The sequence below is a fragment of the Vicia villosa genome, linkage group LG3 (genome assembly GCF_029867415.1).
Source record: "Vicia villosa cultivar HV-30 ecotype Madison, WI linkage group LG3, Vvil1.0, whole genome shotgun sequence".
Classification (NCBI taxonomy): domain Eukaryota; kingdom Viridiplantae; phylum Streptophyta; class Magnoliopsida; order Fabales; family Fabaceae; genus Vicia; species Vicia villosa.
The window spans coordinates 191,121,536-191,133,094 of record NC_081182.1 but is presented as its reverse complement, the minus strand read 5'-3'; the positions used below and the strand labels follow the sequence as shown (position 1 = coordinate 191,133,094).

The window sequence follows — 11,559 nt, the reverse complement described above, 5'->3', positions numbered from 1 at the left end:
ATTGGACATAAGTAAGATTAATGGCATAAGAATCTGTTGCTAATGGGATTTAATCTCTGAACCGTGATGAATAATTGTTAATTGGATCAAAACAAATCTGAATGTAGATCAACAACTTGGGCCATGTCCACACTGAAAATCTCATCACACCCCCTTAGGCAAGCCCAACGCGCCACTCTCCTTTTTTTGGCATAAATTTCTGAATAAAAACCACCCTGGGCCTCAGCTATGGGCCTGCGCCTGAATTCACAACCATACCCCTGGTTTCAGACTCTCACCCCCTTGTGTGCATAAGTTTTCTATTTTAGTTTAGTTTATTTTCTATCTCTTTTAGTATAGTAAATACTTGATATTTTTGTTATATTTTGGCATGATTAATGACATAAAATCGGATAGTTTTGTTAGTTATTTGCATAATAAAAATAATAAAAACATGTATGCTTTCTAGTTAGAATTAGATTTTGTTTTCTATAGTTGTTTTAAAAATAATCAAAAACATGTTTTGTTTTCCTTGTTAGAATTTAGACGTTTACTTACATAGTTAGTTCTAATTCTTTGATAAAATGTCATAAAAACAATTTAATCTTGTTAGATTTTATTTTAGAATTTACTTAGAATTTAATTGCTATTATTTTCTATGGCGGGTGCATGCTTCCTTGTTACTACTGATTTGTTTGCTGAGATGTGCGAGGTACTTCGAGAGAGTCTTCGATTGCGATTCGACTTACTTGGTGTTCCACTTTATTTGTGGGACATGAATTCGCTTCCAGTGCGATTGATTTGAGTCGTGTTCCACTTTATTTGTGGGACACGAACTTATTCCCGAGGCGATTCATCCGATCTCTCATTCATTGAGATGTATACTCCTGTATTGTCTGGACTGTATTTCTTGCAGGTTGCTTGTGTGGTTGTGTTTTATACGCACCACATAGCGGTTGTGATTTAGTTTTACACCGCATCGCTTTGACGCTTATGCTGGACTCCTGGCTTTGCTGGATGTTAGATTACGTGAAGTTTCTTAGTTCTGCTTGCGTTGTTAGCTCACTGCGGATTTGCTATCCGTTCGGTATCGTTCCCTAGTCCCTTTTACTTCTTTCTGTACTTTATCGCTTTCTCGCATCATCCTTTAACATGAGAAGTAGGACCTAGACATGCATCTGGCCAAGCCCTCGAAAGAGGCTCTGTTTTTGTTGGTGTGTTTATATTTGTGCTTTGCGGCAGGGAGTCACGGTGTAATAAGTCCTATATGGCACTCTGTTAAGTCCTCATGGAAGGCATGCGGTCAAGGGTTCGTAATCAACCCCCGCCTAGTCTCATCGAGTCTGTTTGGTATGCGCACGCCTCGCGTTGCTTGCTTCCGAACGTGCAAAAGATCTTGTTATCGAGTATGTCAGGAAAATGGTTCATGCAATCGGACCCCCGCCTTTCTTATAGCTCGCGTCGCTCGACGTTGATGCTCGGTGTACGCACGCACCGTTTTCCTTTACGATCCGTGACGGCTTGGTTGCTGAGAAGGGTCCGCCTTCTTGTCTATGGCCCGATCATTTTCGCGAGGTCTGATGCTTGGTTGACTTGGGTTGAGCTGCTCCCCTTGGCTATGGCGGGACCGCCTTTCTACCACTTGGCCAGTGCCTTTGGTTTGTTTGCTTCACGAGTGGATGCTCGTTTGTGTGCTATATTGTTTGCATTCGCTTTTCCCCCGTAGGTTGTTTAGTTTAGTTTAGACTTGTACCCTTTGTATGATAACATTAGGTAACAAGCTTTCCCCCTTAGCTTAGGTCTTCCTCATGCATTGTTTAAAACACAAACCACACTCTTTGATTTTCTTTTCTTAAGAGCTTGTTATTTCCGCTCCATTCCCAAGCATAAGTCTCCAAAGGTCGAGCAGCGGGGTGTGAATGTAACTCGTTCACCTAAAAAACACAAAACAAACAAAAACTAGTTAGCCGAGCTACGGTAGCTCTGATTCTGCAAAACAGATACGTAGGCAGCGGGGTAGGGCCCGTGCGAGCACAATCCTTTCTTTTCCCTACATTCTGCATTCATTTTAGTCCAGATTAGCATAGATTTGTTACACACCCATAGTTTTAGACACAGGCGTGGATACCATCGAGTACGATGGGCGCGAGGGGTGCTAACACCTTCCCCTCGCGTAACCGACTCTCTTACCCTTTTTCTCTGGTCGTGAGACCGTTGTTTTGTTTTTGTGGTTTGCTGGCATTCCCTTCCTTTTCAGGATAAATATGTTAGTGGCGACTCTGTTAATTTTCGCGGTAGCGACAGCTGGCGACTCTGCTGGGGACGTCCCGACCTGTTGCTGGTCCGGACTCAGCGAGTCGATCCTAGCGCTTGTGTGTTTATCATTGGGTGTTTTTATTGCTTTGCATATTTACCTGTTTGCATTACATTCTATGTGCGCTTTTACTTTTCTGCATCATATTCTGGACTGGCTGGATTTCTGTTTGTGGGTGGGTGTTTCAAGAGGTAAAAGGCCCAATACCCAGGCTATGAGTGATACCATAGGAACTAGGAATAGAGTGGCCGTGACGGACAGAAGGCGTATGCCTGATTGATCTGATCACGTATCCACGGACAGAGCTTGGTGGAATGAGGCAATATCGTATGATAACGCCTACATTCGATCCTCTGTTGGCTTTTTGACCTACCCTGGCCTAGATTTACCCGTGAGTGGGGCGGGAATCAATCATTGCTTAACAGGTACATTGATGGTGACTTTGGTTCTTGTTCGAGGGTTACCGTTGTTCTTGTTCGAGGGTTATCGTTGTTCTTGTTCGAGGGTTACTGTGGTTCTTGTTCGAGTGGTTTTGTTCCTGTTATGATGACTATGGTTCTGTTTCTATTGGTTATGTCCCGTGATCTACGGGGAGTTCCGAAATGGTGCCGAACTTTTGAACCTGGATCGTGTAACTTTGAGGAAATCTAGACTTGTCCGGTGGGAGACATCAAAAGTCCCACCACTTTGCATTATTGCATGTTTACTTTCCAAAAAATGATGTACAAAAAATAACTAGCATACATGTTCCTCTCATTTCCAAGGAATTGTATCTTTAAGCCTCGTGTCGAGCTTTTCCATCTCTTGCTTGCTAAAAAATCAAAAAAACGAGGATTCCTTGGAAATCGAATGAACATGGCATTGCATTCATATCATGCATTTCATACATCTCATGCATAACAGGTGTTCAAAGTTGGGGATTTCTTATTCAGACTTGGTACTCTCACCGGACTCAAAGATTTGATTTGTTCTTGTTGTGTTCTCAAAGATCAGTCATGGAACAACTTTGTGGGGTGATCAAGAGGAAAGCTCAGTTGAGGTTCTTTTTGAATACTTGTCTTATGCTCATCTGCTTCCATGCTTGCTTTATTTGCAACTGGTTAAGCTCCGTACGGTGTTGATGTCTACAATCTCTCTACTTGATGACGATGACACTAGGTGTGAGGTCTATTCTGGGGCACCTGGTCGTGATGTTAGTATCTACTACAAGTCTTTGAAGTTGTTTGGGGCTCCCGCACGAGGGATAAGCAAGACATTGTCTATCTTGAGCATTGCACCATTTGCATTGCTCGAACCCCTAAAGCATTACAAATTCCATGTGACTTCGCCAGAATCTTCTGCCAGCAATTTTCAAAAGTGGTTTACATAGATGCCTTTCATTCTCAAGGTTCTGCTTCATATCCCGAGTCACCTCCTCCTCTCTTGGAGTTTGCTTGTCAGTATCATTTGCTTGTCAACAGAGACGGAAAGAGTAAGAAGCAAGTTGATGTTATCCCCATGTCTGGTGTTCAGTTGCTTCCTCGCTTGATGGAATTTCAATCGGTTAAGACTCGTGCTTTGGGTGTTTCTCACCATAAATAGCTCTCTTGGTTTCAATGACAATACTCGGTGTTTTCCATTCTCGGGGCACTTGATCATAATGTCAAGACTTACAAAGTGTTGAGGTACAAGGAATCCAGAACTTGCTCTATGCAAAGATGTTTGAGTTTACTCATAATGGTTTCTACCGGTAAATCCCATTTCATCTGCTGCAAGTATAATGTTTGTTCCTCCTCAAGGAAGTAACTCATGAGAATCACGTGCAACTTGTACTGCAAGAGGCTCTCTTCACAACAACTGTTGTGTGTTCCAAGTAATGACTTTGATGGCCAAGCGTCAGAGGTTATTGTTGTTTTCCGATAGTAATACAAGTTTCCTCCATTCATGATGGTGTTTTCTGTTTCAGCAACTATATTTAGGGCTCCCGACCGAGGGATAAGCAAGACTCCGTGTTCTTGAGTTCGCACCTGGCGGCTCAAATCCCTAAAGCATTCACAAACTCCGGTCACTATGTTTGGGGCTCCCAACCGAGGGATAAGCAAGACACCTTGTATCTTGAGTTTGTGCACCACTGGCACAACTCAAATCCCTAAAGCTGGACACTTGCAACTTCTGTATGGCCTCGCCATAATCTTCTTCCAGGAAGTAATCTGAAGTGTTCTGTTGGAACATATGCAACGCCTGGTGTGTTTTCCACTCTGGGGAAGTTGGTTATCTGATTGAAGACTGTAAGTCATTCAAAGACAAGGTTCAAGACCTGATTGATGCAAATGCTGTCACATTCGCACCTGAAGGCCAGAATTGAAATTCTCCTCTATCTCACTGGATCTTTTGAAGCAATAAGTCCATACGGAGAAGATCTCCTCAACATTGGCAATTCTTAATTCATCTTGCATGTTCATGTTTAAGCTTTCTTGTTTTGTCAATTCTGTTTGCATGCAAAACTTGTTTATTTTTGAACTATAATCATAATGCATTGGATATGTTTGTCTTGAAAAAATCCATTCGTTTTTGCTCTTATATGTTTCTCTATGCTTTTTGTGATACTCAACTCTTGTTAATAAAGCATGATAACTCCGTAGGGAGAATGATGAACATAATACCAATAACCTCAAATGGTATGCTTTTGAGTAGAACCCTGTTGATGATGTACAGGCATTGTTTCAAATTCCCAAACACTGGAGATATAAGGGAGTGAAACCTTCGTTAACCCCTCTGAGTCTTCGAAGTAGGAGTTTCTTTTCTATAAAAAACCCTTATTTTAACCCTGGGGCAGGGTAGTATTCAGTTAACCTGATCGAGCATTCAAAATTCATCAGAAGCACATCCAAGGATACAATAATGGCTATCTTTCAAAAGGTTGGGGAAAGTCAAATCCACAACGGTTATCCCTCACCTCAGGAGGTTGAGACATCAAATTTATCCCTCACATCAGGAGGTCGAGACCAATCAAAGTCGTTGTGGTTTATCCCTCACATCAAGAGGTCAAGATATGACGATACCACAATGGTAATTCTTCATCAATCAATGACTCGGGCAGTCACAATCACTTCCAACAAATCCGAGATTCAGAATCACACGACTTGTTCAAAAAAAAAGGGAAGAAAGAATGAAAAAAAATCCCGCTAAGTCAACAAGTTGAAAGCATGTGACTTAGGCAAAAGTTAGGGCATCCCGCTGGACATCCAAATCAAAATTCAAAAGAATTTGTCCAGGCAAAAGTTAGGGAAACAAAAAAAAGCAAAGCAAAAGTGAAAAACAAGGATTACAAAATAAGGATCCTCATCAAAAGAACAAAGTCGTGTGATCAGACACCAAAAACAAAAGGTAAAGTGACTGCCGTGTCCGAACGCCTCATTGATTCCTCAATCGTTTCCAAACTCCTCTTGAAAGATGAATGCTTGTGTCAATTTAACTGAACTTAGGACTGGAGAACATCACGAAGGGGGTGGGCACTAAATAATTTGAGCCTAAAAATCCTTTTTTCTCAAACCGTGAACCTGGCCACGTTACAACCCTTAAAAGTCCTAATTGAAGCAGGGTTAATTCGAAAGCAAACTATACATGCGAATACGGTAAGCTGACTCCTAGGAGATCCGCTAAACGTTTGAGTTGGTATCACACCATCTTTTCTTTATTTCGTAAAAACTCGATGTTACGACATCCTTTCATAAAGTTTCTTTAAACTTCAAGACAAACATACTCTTTGCATTAGAATTATATTTCTCATGATAAACATTCTTTGCATATGAACAAGTTCTTGACATCAAGAAGGTTTCCATCATGAACTTCAGATGAAAAGTTTTATCCTCCCGAAGGACAAATTGTCTTCAGTACTTCGTTGCGCAGAGGCATCAATATCTCATGTTTGATCACCCTTAGGGGAACAAAAGCGTTTGATTACTCTATCAAGTAAGTTTTCAGTCAATCTGAGGCAACCAGGTCAAGATTCGAAGAATCTCTCAAAATGCTAAGCAATCAGGGGCATTCACCAAAGCGTAGCTGAAGCTACCTCCAACACAGGCCATGTAGGGGCACGTTTTCAAAGTCATGCTACTGGGGCAAGTTGGCTATGATAGCACGAATCTCAAGAAGGTCCTTAAGGCTGGGGCAAAACACTATGCAGTGGCATTCTTTCCTCATCAGGAGGTATTCAGTTTAAAGTTCAGGTGTGAGCTAAACAACTTATGAACTTGAGAACCGTCAGGGTCGTCATCCTCAGCAGTCAGAAGCTGAAAGTCCAATACTTGCTTGACCCATTAATCCCACTTCCTGGTGGCCTTCTCTTGGAGAATCAGTGCCTGTTTGATGCTCTGGACGATACTTGTTTGGTGTTCTAATCATAGCTTGCCTATCAGCTCATTGAATCCATTGTTTGTTTGGAAAGTTTCAAAGCTTAGTTGTCTGACAATCTGTTTGCTCTTGCATTTTCCCATTATGGGTGAACATCACTATCCTCTGCCATGTGAGGAAATCCCGTGGATGTCATGCTATATCCTGGGGCATTATCATATGTTTATCTCGCAGGTACATCCTTTGAGCGCATCATATCAGTGCATTGGCAGATCTAGCCAAGTGAGAGATTCTCATTCCCGAGCTGAGTGCATTCAGATAAGGTCTTCTTGGTTCCAAGATTCTCACATCCTCAAGCATGTCTCGATGTATTCCCCGTGCATCTGAAGTCATATTCCCCGACGGAATGTCTTCTCCCCAGTGGAGTCATGACCGAAAGATATCTAATTCCCCAGTAAACTCTTAACGAGGTTCCTTGCCCGAGTTCCTCATTTTCCCCAGTAGAGCGTTTTCTCTCCCCAACAGATTGACCTGTTTTCCCCAGGAGAGTTATCTCATTCCCCAGTGGAGTTGTCTTAACAAAAGATTCTTATGCTAAGTTCCTTATCCCCAGAGGATCTCTCATCTCCCTAGTGGACCACTATGCAGAAGTATTCATCTTCTCCACTGAGTCTCTCCTCAGCAGAGTTTCACTTGCATCCTCAGCAGAATCTGTGTCCTTCAAGGATTTCCCCAGCGGAATGCGTTCTACTCCAGCAAGTGGTCACTCCCCATCCGAGTTGTCTTCATGACTTGCCCTTATCTTCACATCCCCAGGGTGTCGAGAATTTGCTTCTCCAGTGAAGTTGCCAGGGTATTCCCTAAGCAGATAATTGGGATGTTCTAATCCCCAAGCAGGAATTATCCCCCAAACAGAGCTCGCATCCGGATTTGATCGTCTCCAGCAGATTTCTGATCCATCATTGTCAGCTCGCAAAGGTGACCCTTGGTCACTCATCTTGTCCTCCCCGCAGAGTTCTATACTCTATTCAGGACTTCTTCAGCAATTCAGTGCTCATCCGTTGTTTCCTTAAGCAACGTCCGAATCATGCATCATTCGCATTGCATTCTCTAAGCGTGTAGCGTCTTCCTCCTCGGAAACGTTATTCCATACACATTCATACATGCATCATGCATAAATCATATCATATCTGTTTCTTTCTGCAGGAAAGTTATCAAGATACAAATGCTCCCTAGAGAGCAATATTCGCCTAGTCATTACAGGCGCTTATCCTGATGTTTTGAATCAGAAGAGGATTGTTCTACTTATTTTCTGGCATAGCTCAGATCAGTTCAAAGACATTCCTATTCCCGATGCCCCCAGATCGGTGGAAGATATTTGTTCCTATCCTGATATCCAGCTCAGTTGAAGGAACCGCCTCCGGATCTCTATAGATCTTCCGAAGGAGCAAGCCCTCTGATACATCAGATCAGTTGGAAATATCTACTCCCTGACGATTTAGTGCCTGTTGATTTGATTTGTTTGCGATGAACGAGTTAGACGTGGTTCTGGGAATGAATTGGTTGATGAATAATCGTGTCCACCTCGATTGTTATCATAAGTTGGTGACATTTCCATTTCTTGAGAAGGATGCAGAATTTGGTGTCTTATCTACCAAGGAGTTGAATCGACTATTGGTAGATGGGGCACAATTGTTTGGTGTGTTTGCATCGTTGACTGGGGAGGGTCGAGCTGCAGTTGGGGATTTCCCAGTAGTGCGAGAATTTCCCGAAGTGTTTCCTGAAGACTTTTCTGATGTGCCGCCGAAAAGAGAAGTGGAGTTTTCCATAGATCTAGTTCCTGGTACGAGGCCTGTGTCTATGGCGCCATATAGAATGTCGGCATCAGAGTTAGTGGAATTGAAGAAACAATTGGAAGAGTTGCTAGCAAAACATTTTGTGAGGCCTAGTGTTTCACCATGGGGAGCTCCAGTTTTGTTGGTAAAGAAGAAGGATGGAAGCATGAGGTTGTGTATTGATTATCGCCAGTTGAACAAGGTGACAATTAAGAATAAGTATCCGCTTCCTAGGATTGACGACTTGATGGATCAGTTGGTGGTGTTGCACCCCAAAATTTGCCCTCTTTCTTTGTGCTATAGGTTATGGATGACGTTTATTTCGTCGTTCAAAAACAAGGAAAAATTAAAGAGTTTTTGTTGTTTTTAAAGACAATTTCAATGCAAAGGTTAGCCATGGTTCAAGATATGGTTTACGGGATCTTTGTGATTAAGGTGTGGTTATGAGTTCATGTATTTGTCGCTCGTAATGCAAGTCGCTTGTGATTTGAGGATTTAAGTTGGGGTTTCTATTGAGAATGCAAATTGGATTTTATTGAGAATTGAAGATGGATTCGGAAGAATTCCTTTAAGTGTTTACTTACTCTCATGAATTCAAATACGTGTTCAAATTAATCGATTGAATCGGGATTTAAGCTTGTCAAAGTTGAAAAGAAGATTCATGTGGATTGTTGGAATGCAAGATTAATTGAAATTTAAGTTGTCCACAACCATTTTTCAAGTTCATTAAAAAATACAAAAGAATTATCATTCAGGTTCATTGTTCAAATTCATCATATCCACTACAAAAAGCCCTCTCGAATTTCATTGAACAAGAATATATTACAAAGCCCATTACAATCCCATACAAAATTCATTACAAAAAAATTCAAAATATACAATGTTTCAGGTCAAACTTGAAAATTACAGAAATACTACTGCATCTGTATCTGTAAAACGCAAAGAGGCCAAAATCCCTTAAAAAAAATGCAACTTGCAACTTTGACAAGGGAAGAAACCGCCGGCACCTCATAGAGACTCGAAAACCAACTCTGCAAAATCACGATTGCACTCACTGGGACCCTTCATCACAAAAAACCGTTTGGAACAGAATTTCAGAACAAAAAAAAATTGATAATATTTCAAGAAAAAAATGATAGGAGAAACCAAAAAAGGTAACGGACCTGGTAACAAACTCTAACAGAAAAAACTCTCTGAACCTTCTCTGCACCGATTCTCATCCTCATTCATTCAACCTCTCAATCTTTAACACCTCTTCAATCTCAGAACAGAATCAACACCATCTCCGTAACTTCAAAAAAACTTCTACTATTCAATCTTCTTTCTCTCCTTCACGCTTCAATGTGAACGGCATAATCACCATAACATCATCATCATCTGCATAACAGAATTCCAAAGAAAATGTAAGAAACCTTCAAATTCACAGAAAAAAAATCATAAAGAAAGAGTTCAGAGAATCACCGACTGCAATCCTCACAGAAAGAGAACCAATTCTTCAACGGTTTTTTGGCTTTTCATCACGTTCATACTTCAATTCAATCACGATAATCACGACGCTTCTGAATGGCTCGCTCGGATAATCGCATCTTCGTCAAAATTCTGCAACCGCAAGAAGGCGTTTCTGTTGATCTTCATCTGCAAATTGGCATGTCCGTATCGTAACTCTATTGAGTGGATTCAACAACATTGTCGTCAATTTCGCGTCTGCATCAACACCGAATTGCATCATGCTCGTCATCACCATCCATCAACAACGAACAACAACATCACCTCCAATCTTCATCGCAACAACATCATCTTCATATCGCATCTCAGCATCTTCAATTCGCCTCCATGTCATCTCTCTGTACGAGAACACTGAATCATCATCTCACATCATTGCAAACAACAAGAAATTAACAATACAAAGGAGAAGAAGATAGAAACAAGTGAGGACCGAAAATATGTACGGAGGCCGGAGAGTTCGATTTCGTCGGAGAAGACTTAGTTCCCGGCCGCCGCTTTGTCACGAAGGAGAAGGCGGAGATCGCGACATCGTGTTGAGAAGAGAGTGAGGGCGAGTGAGAGAGATCTGTCGAGTTTGTGGTGGCCGGACTTTGAATCGGAGAAGGTGAGGTTTGAATCGGTGAAGCTCCAGCCACCGCCGCGCATTCGTCTGAGAAAGAGGAAGCTGATGCGTCACATTTGAGTAACCCTAGATCCCTTTCTTAATCCAATTTTCTTATAGTAATGCTTTTACGTTGATGTGAGTTTAATGAGATCTAATTGGATTTAATTGGTATAGATTAGTGATTTAAGTTTGATTAATTGGACATAAGTAAGATTAATGGCATAAGAATCTGTTGCTAATGGGATTTAATCTCTGAACCGTGATGAATAATTGTTAATTGGATCAAAACAAATCTGAATGTAGATCAACAACTTGGGCCATGTCCACACTGAAAATCTCATCACACCCCCTTAGGCAAGCCCAACGCGCCACTCTCCTTTTTTTGGCATAAATTTCTGAATAAAAACCACCCTGGGCCTCAGCTATGGGCCTGCGCCTGAATTCACAACCATACCCCTGGTTTCAGACTCTCACCCCCTTGTGTGCATAAGTTTTCTATTTTAGTTTAGTTTATTTTCTATCTCTTTTAGTATAGTAAATACTTGATATTTTTGTTATATTTTGGCATGATTAATGACATAAAATCGGATAGTTTTGTTAGTTATTTGCATAATAAAAATAATAAAAACATGTATGCTTTCTAGTTAGAATTAGATTTTGTTTTCTATAGTTGTTTTAAAAATAATCAAAAACATGTTTTGTTTTCCTTGTTAGAATTTAGACGTTTACTTACATAGTTAGTTCTAATTCTTTGATAAAATGTCATAAAAACAATTTAATCTTGTTAGATTTTATTTTAGAATTTACTTAGAATTTAATTGCTATTATTTTCTATGGCGGGTGCATGCTTCCTTGTTACTACTGATTTGTTTGCTGAGATGTGCGAGGTACTTCGAGAGAGCCTTCGATTGCGATTCGACTTACTTGGTGTTCCACTTTATTTGTGGGACATGAATTCGCTTCCAGTGCGATTGATTTGAGTCGTGTTC

The 11,559-nt window shown here is 41.1% G+C and overlaps 1 long non-coding RNA gene across 1 annotated transcript; it reads right to left on the bottom strand.

Annotated features, from left to right (window-relative positions):
• Nucleotides 1-9,236: 9,236 nt before the first annotated feature.
• Nucleotides 9,237-10,764, bottom strand: LOC131657034 (uncharacterized). The gene is made up of 4 exons (XR_009300444.1): nt 10,397-10,764; nt 9,922-10,304; nt 9,624-9,837; nt 9,237-9,522 (listed from the first exon to the last, which is right to left on the bottom strand). It is a non-coding gene; the product is annotated as an uncharacterized LOC131657034 (long non-coding RNA).
• Between the last annotated feature and the right edge of the window lie 795 nt (nt 10,765-11,559).